This window comes from Tupaia chinensis, unplaced genomic scaffold (assembly GCF_000334495.1).
Source record: "Tupaia chinensis unplaced genomic scaffold, TupChi_1.0 Scaffold000226_1, whole genome shotgun sequence".
In the NCBI taxonomy this organism is placed as follows: domain Eukaryota; kingdom Metazoa; phylum Chordata; class Mammalia; order Scandentia; family Tupaiidae; genus Tupaia; species Tupaia belangeri.
Genome location: NW_006159701.1, coordinates 1913611 through 1920790, shown reverse-complemented (window position 1 = coordinate 1920790; position 7180 = coordinate 1913611). Strand labels below are relative to the sequence as shown.

The 7180-nt window shown below is 51.2% G+C and overlaps 1 long non-coding RNA gene across 1 annotated transcript in view; it reads right to left on the bottom strand.

The window, feature by feature from the left end:
- Positions 1–1933: 1933 nt before the first annotated feature.
- Positions 1934–7180, bottom strand: part of LOC102482214 (uncharacterized) — a 28698-nt gene continuing 23451 nt past the window's right edge. The window contains exon 6 of the long non-coding RNA XR_003549320.1: positions 1934–2332. This is a non-coding gene — a long non-coding RNA (uncharacterized LOC102482214). The remainder of the gene's footprint in view (positions 2333–7180) is intronic.

Genomic DNA, 7180 nt, shown 5'->3' with positions numbered 1-7180 from the left:
CCAATCCATTTTTTTCATTCTCCCCCCTAGCAGAGGGAGGCCAATGTTGAAAGTATAAATCAGTCATTTCACCCTCAGTGCAAAACCCTCCAGCGGTGTCCAAATATACGTAGGGTACAATCGGACTTCTGACTGGGGTTTAACAGGCCCTGAACTCTGCAGCCCCAGCTTGCCCCTTCACTCTCGCCTCCCACTACCTTCTGGTCCAGTGGCCTCCTCTCTGCCCCTCCAAGCTCATTCCCAACCATGGGCCTTTTCCCTGCTGTTCTTCCTGCCTGCCATTTCTGTCCTCCTAGCACCTATGGCTGACTCTACCTCAAGCCCAAATGCCACCGCCGCGGAGAAGCCCTCTCTGACCATCACCTAATCTTGCCCATTCCCCATCACAGTCGCTGTCCCACTGTCCACTGTCGGTGAAGGCCCGACCACGTGCACAGGGATGAATGGTGGTGGGATCATTTAACACTTTCAGTCTCATGCAGAATGCCTGTCTCCCAGACTGGACTGGGAGTGCCAGGAGGACAGGAGCTGAGTTTTGTCTGATCGCTGTGTTCTAGGTACCCAGCAAGGCACGTGGCACACAGAAAGTGTTCGATCTCACCCGCAACTGACGCAGATCCAAAGTCTACACCAGAACAAAAGACTCTTTGTCTGGAAATGAAAGCAGGGAACAGGGCCAAGCAGGTGGTATGGTGATTAAGGTGCTGGACTCTCCTATGGCCAATCCCAGTTCAGGTCCTGTTGGCTTGCTTTCTCTTTCTCTCTCGCACACCCTATAGCAAACTTAAAATAATAACAATAATAGGGCTCTGGACTCCCACATGGCTGACCATGGTTTGAGTCCTGGACCTGACAGCTTGCTTTCTCACTCTCTCTCTCCCCCACCTCTTTCTCTCTCTCTGTTCCTCTCTGGTAAAAATAAAAATAAAACAAATAAATAAAGCTAGATAAAGTAATTATTTTAAAAATAATAGCAATAATTAATAAAAATTAAATTAATTGTTTTTTTAAAGCAGCGAGCAAACAAAGTGAAGCTATGCTCAGATAGGATTCCGTGGCCAGAGGACCTTATCCTGGGCTCATGTGGGGAGCAGAGCCAAGCTGAGGCCCAGCACTCTGTGGACGAAACTGACATCCGCTGATCTCCCTACTCTGCATCACCTCCCCTATTGGACTCTTGTTCTGCATAAGGAACTGGGAGGCAGGTGAGGAAGCTGCCACAGCAGTCCAGGACAGAATTGCTGGTGATCTAGACTCAGGCATGGCACAAAGGTGGAGGACAGTGGGCATTATCAAGAGAAGGTCAGGAGGTGAAATGACGGGGCCTGGTCAAAGGCTGTCATAGAGGGTGAGGGAAGGTAAAGGATGACTTCTTGTTTCTTCTTTGGGTGACCAGTGGGGCTCTTCACTGAGCGGGAAAATGTTGGAAGGGGCTCAAACTTAGGGGGAGAAATCCTGAATCCAGCTGAGAAAGAAGCAAAGATTGGGGCCAGCAGGTGGCATGGGGGTTCAGGGTACTGGACTCCCACATGGCTGACTGCGGTTCGAGTCCTGGACCTGGTGGCTTGCTTTCTCACTTTCCCTCTCTCTTTCTCTCTGTCTCTCTCTGGTCAAATGAAAAACAAATAAATAAATAAATTTAAATAATTCTTAAAATAAAAAATAAAAAAGCAAAGATTTTTCTTAAAAGGAACTGTATCTGTTGTTATTGCTGCATAAGAAGTTCTCCAAGACCTCGGGACTTAAAACGACAATCGAGCACTGTGGCAGCAGCACGACACTCTGCAATGCTAAAGGCCATATGGTTCCCAGGTCAACTGTACACTGAGAGTATGTGTCTGTGTGCCTGTGTCTCCCCCAGGGAGGTGATGTCTCTCTCCAGCAAGCACTCACACCCCATAGCAAAAATCTCTTTAAAAAAAAAAACAATGACAAAAAAGAACCACAATCATTTATTTTGAGGCAGGGCTCGGTGGAGACAGTTTCTCTCTGTCCCATGCAGCATCTTCTGGTGGGAGGGCAGGTCAGTTACGGCTGTTGGTCACTCACAGGGTGCCCCAGATGGTGCTGGCCGTGGTCTGGGAGCTCAGCCAGGACCCTGGATGGTGGGGCTTGTTTCTTCTTCACGCAGGTCTCTTCACAGCTGCTTGAGCTTCCTCACAGCATGGCGACTGGGTTCCAGAGGTCAGTGTCCTCTCCTCTTAGGACCTAGGCTTAGAAGTCACGTAGCTTCTCTTCCACTAATGTCACAAACCCACTCAGATTCAAAAGGAAGAGGATCGAGGTCACATTAAAAGAATATGTGTATGTTGTAATGATATACAGTGACTGACTGTAAAATAAACAAATATAAATAAATAAATAAAAGGGAAAAAAGAAAGAAAAGAAAAAGAACATTGGGATTGGAGATACGGTGTGGCCATGTCTGGAAATACAACCTTCCATGGGAACAATAATAGCACATTTACTGCACACCTACTCTGTGCCAGGAACTTCATGCATGTGGCGGTGTCCTTTCACCCTCAAGACCATCCTGTGATGGAGATAGTCTTAGTGTGTTTTGTGCTGCTATAACAGAATACCTAAGATGAGGTGGCCTACACATGATAGTGTATTTTGCTCACAGTCCTAGAGGCAGAGAAGTCCGAGAGCATGGTGCCAGCATCCAGCGAGGGCCTTCATGCTGTGTCACCCCACGGCAGAAGCAGACAAGAAGCAAGAGCGAGACAGAGGATGGGGGCCAGACACATCCGCTAACCAGGAACCTACTCCCGGGATAACTAACTGGCTCCTGCGATGATGGGCTCAGTCATTCATGAGGGCCAAGCCACCATGATCTCAATACCCCTGAAAGGTCCTGCCTCTTTTTTTTTAATTATTTTTTAAATTTAACTTTCTTTCTTTATTTATTTAAATTTGACCAGAGAGGGACAGAATGAGAGAAGGGGGGAAAGTGAGAAAGCAAGCCTCCAAGTCTGGGACTTGAACCATGGGCAGCCATGTGGGAATCCAGCACCCTTAACCACCTCACCATCTGCCGGCCCTGGCCCTGCCTCTTAATACCATCACGATTAGCACAGAGTTAAAATGTGACCTGCTGGAAGCTGACTCACGTGGAAAGGTTGCTGGTTCATGTTTGGGGGACCTCCTTGAATACAGGCATGCACATGCCCATAATCTGAGCTGGCTGGAGTTGGGGGTGGATCATGGTGTCAGGACTTTGTTGGGGTACTGCTTCTCTTCTCTCCTCTCCTCCTTCTCTCTCTCTCTCACTTATGGAATGAAAAAACTTCATTTTCTAAAAAATTTCAACATGGGGCCAGCAAGTGGTATGGAGGTTAAGGCGGCTGGATCCCCACATGGCCAACCGTGAGGCAGCTTGAAAAACACACCAGGTGTGTGCGCAAACATGCCCAAAATCCCAAGAGGAGAAAGGACTGCAGTGTGGCAACCCCCCGGGAGGATGCTTTCTCATTTTCCCTCTTTATCTCTCTCTCTCTGTCTCCCCAGAAAGTGCAAACAAACAAACAAAAAAACAACAAACAAAAAATTCCACGTGAGTTTGAGAGGCAATGCTGAAACCATAGCAGAGCTCCTAGAGTCATCTCCATTTCACAGCCGGGGATACAGACAGAGGTGAAGCGACGGCTCCAGGTGACACAGTTCCTGAACCTAGATTCGATATGGACCTTCCTACCTCCGGTGTTTGGGGCAGCACTCAGCACTCAGTCTCCTTTTACACCACACGCCAGCGCCCCGCTAAGTGCCTATCACAGCCGGGGATACAGACAGAGGTGAAGCGACGGCTCCAGGTGACACAGTTCCTGAACCTAGATTCGATATGGACCTTCCTACCTCCGGTGTTTGGGGCGGCACTCAGCACTCGTCAGCGCCCCGCAAAGTGCCTAGGCCTGGACTGAGGGCTGTGGTGCTGGGTGGAAATCAAAGACCATGAGATCCAGGGGGTGCCATCCCTCCCTGCCTGAGAACCTGGGAAAGCTTCAGGGAGGTTGTGGCCTGACCCCAGTGGCAGGAGGTGATGTCTGGTATGAGCTCCCCCGGCCCAGCAGCCATGAGATGGCTGGGAAAATGCCCCCACAGCCCATGCTTCCAAGGCATTCTGGTCCTAGGGCGGCTGGAGGCTCCAGCACATTCCTCACATTCCAGGCTTTTCTGGGGGAGGAAGCCTCTCTCCGGTGGGAGAGGCCTCTGTGTGGAAATCAGGAGACTGACTCACCAGCTCCCTACAGGGGCCTGTGCCCCACTGGCTGCAGCTGTGCCCTGTCGGCACTTTGCAGGGAGGATCCGCTCGCCCTCCAGGACAGAGACGCCCCAGGAGCACAGACCAGCCGCTCTGTGACTTGGTCCTGCTGCGACGTTCAGCTCACTTAACCTTCCCCTGGACTCCTGCCCGGGCCAAGACAGGCCAGAGACACGCGAAACACACACGGGGGTCTGTTACGGGCTGGCCCCGCATACACTCCCTTGTCGAATGAGGGAGAAACGCTATTCCCCGGTTACAGATGAGAAACTGAGGTGCGATAGGCCGACTCAGCAGCCCTAAGTCACGGTCAGTGGGGGAATCAGCCTGCTCTGGCCCCGTCAACTCGAAGGACTTTGCTCTCTCCTCTTTCTGTCATTCAGCGATCGGTGCTGGCCGCCGGCTCTGTGCCCCGCGTGGCGCTGGGTACTCAGGGTACTACTGCAGGCATCGTGCCTGCCCGGTGGGGCTCGCAGTCAGGGGAGGCAGCACATGAGCAAGAAGATGGGAAACCCCAAGCTGTTCTCTGCCCCCCTGGAACAACGAGGACTCCCCAGGGAAGAGCAGGACTGGGAGATAGAACCTGGCGTGGTGCATGCACGTGAGCACAACCCGAGAGGAGGTGGGGTCCGCGTGCTGGGGTGGTGACCCTGTGGGTGTGGTGACCCACTCGCAGCTGGGCTTCCCATCTTCCAGGTGTGTGTCTTTGGACAAGTTTATTCACCTCTCTGAGCTCCAGGCCCCTCCTGTGAGATGAGGGTGACTAAACGCTCAAACGACTATGAGCGCCGCGTGAATCCATGTCCAAACCGTGTAGCGCAGAGCCCGGGACATGGCAGACACTCAGAAAAGGGAGCCGCCGTCTTCTGGCCACCGAGGTGGACGAAGGCAAGCGGTTTGGAGGTGGGACAGAAGGAGGGCTCCTGTCCCTAGGTGGGGCCCACATCATCAGTGGGTCTCAGACTACTCTAGACCTCGGAGATGGGAGACCGCTGGGGCACACTGCACTGCCCGAAATGCCAGTATGAGCCAAGCCAAGAGCAGCACAGAGGGACGGAGGTCCACGTCAGTTAGTCCCCTTTACAGAAGAGGAAACAGGCCCAGAGAGAGGAAGTCACTTGCCCTGTTTTCTGTTAAGAACAGAAGCCTTGGGACCAGCAGATGGTGAAATGGTTACATCCCTGGACTCCCACGTAGTCCATCGACTGTGGTTCAAATCCCAGAGCCGGAGGCTTAAAACTCAGCCGGGTGCGTGTGTGTGCGTGGTCAAGTACCCAAGAGAATGGAGGAGAAGGGACTGCAGCATGGACGTCCACCCTTGGTGTGCGTGTGTGTGTGTGTGGGGGGGGTGATTTCTCGTGTCTGTCTCTCTGTCTCCCTCTAGCTCTGGTGAGCTCACATTCCCTATAGCAAAAATCTCTTTAAAAAAAAAAAAAGGAACAGAAGCCTTGGCAGATCTAAGCAGAGCTTTTCCAGAGCTGCATTCTCCCCACCTCTCCCTTCTCCCACCCATACCAGACTCTGCTTGTTGTCCTAAAACTGAAATCCCAAGAGTATCCCCCACTGGGCAACCCCAAATGCCCTTGAGAGGAGCCGGTTTCCAAGACCCAGCACAAGCAGCGGGGGCTTGGTGCAAGACTGCCATCTGCTGATCACTCCTATGAACTACAGCTCTGGCAGCCACTGGCATCTAAACGGGGGCTCTGGAACTCTGCGTCTCAACTCAGGAAGGTGAGACTGCCACAGACAGAATGAGAGGCACACAGCAGATCCCAGTGGATCCACCCTCAGTAACCCAGACGGTAAGAGATTACCCCAAAAATAAAAAAGGTAAAACACTGTATTCTTAGTAAATCTGTTTTAGAAAAAGTTATTTTTCATAAAGCGAGTGTTAATTAGGTCAATACACAATATTTCACTACTGTTAGTATTATTCAGTTCATTGATGTCAATGAACTAAATAAACGAGTCTTTTTTAAATGTTTCAGTTTTAATTTCTAATGCAGGAGTCTCTAAAATGTTCATGACAAATGCATATTACTTTTAAAGAACTACCAGGGCCAGCAGGTGGTGTGGAAGTTAAGGAACTGGATTCCCACATGGGCAATGGGGGAGAAGGGATTGCAGCATGGCCATCCCCCTGGGAGGGGAATGATTTCTCACTTTCCTTCTCTCTGTTTCTCTTTCTTCAGCAAACTCACACGCCCTACGGCAATAACCTAAAAATAACAATAAAGCCAACCAAAAATACTACCCATGGGTTTCTTTTTCTTTTTTTTATCTTTTTTTTTTTTTTTTGAAGAGGTTTTTGCTATAGAGCTCGTGCACTCGCCAGACAGAGAGAGACAGAAAGCAAGAACTCAACCCCCAGGGGGGATGGCCACACCGCAATCCCTTTTCCTCCATTCTCCTCTCGGGCTCTTGGGCACACACGCACACGCACCCCGAGTGAGTTTTAAGTCACCAGGTCTGGGACAGGAACTGCGGTCGACTACATGGGAGTCCAGCGACATAGCCATTACACTAATTGCTGGTCCCCTACCCATGAGTTTCTTTCTCTCTCTCTCTCTTTTTTTTTTGGGGGGGGGACACCAAAACAAACTCGTGCTTTAATTCCATGTTTCCACACCGCGTCGACATCCCAGTACCTACGGCAGACTCTAAGCCCCGGTGCTGCGTCCCGCTCGGGTATGTTTGTCCTGCTGGTATCTCGTATCTCCTGTCCCTACCTAATGTCTCATCCTCTACCTCTCCTGCACGTGACTCTGCGGGGCAAGGCCTGTCGACTTCGCGGGCAGCGCAGGTCTTCACGGAGTGGGGACCAGCAACATTTTGCTGAGTAAATGGAACGGGAGCCAGCTGGGGCAGTGGCCACGCAGACTCATCAGTGCCCCTTGGCCATGTGGCGAGAGTGTAAGG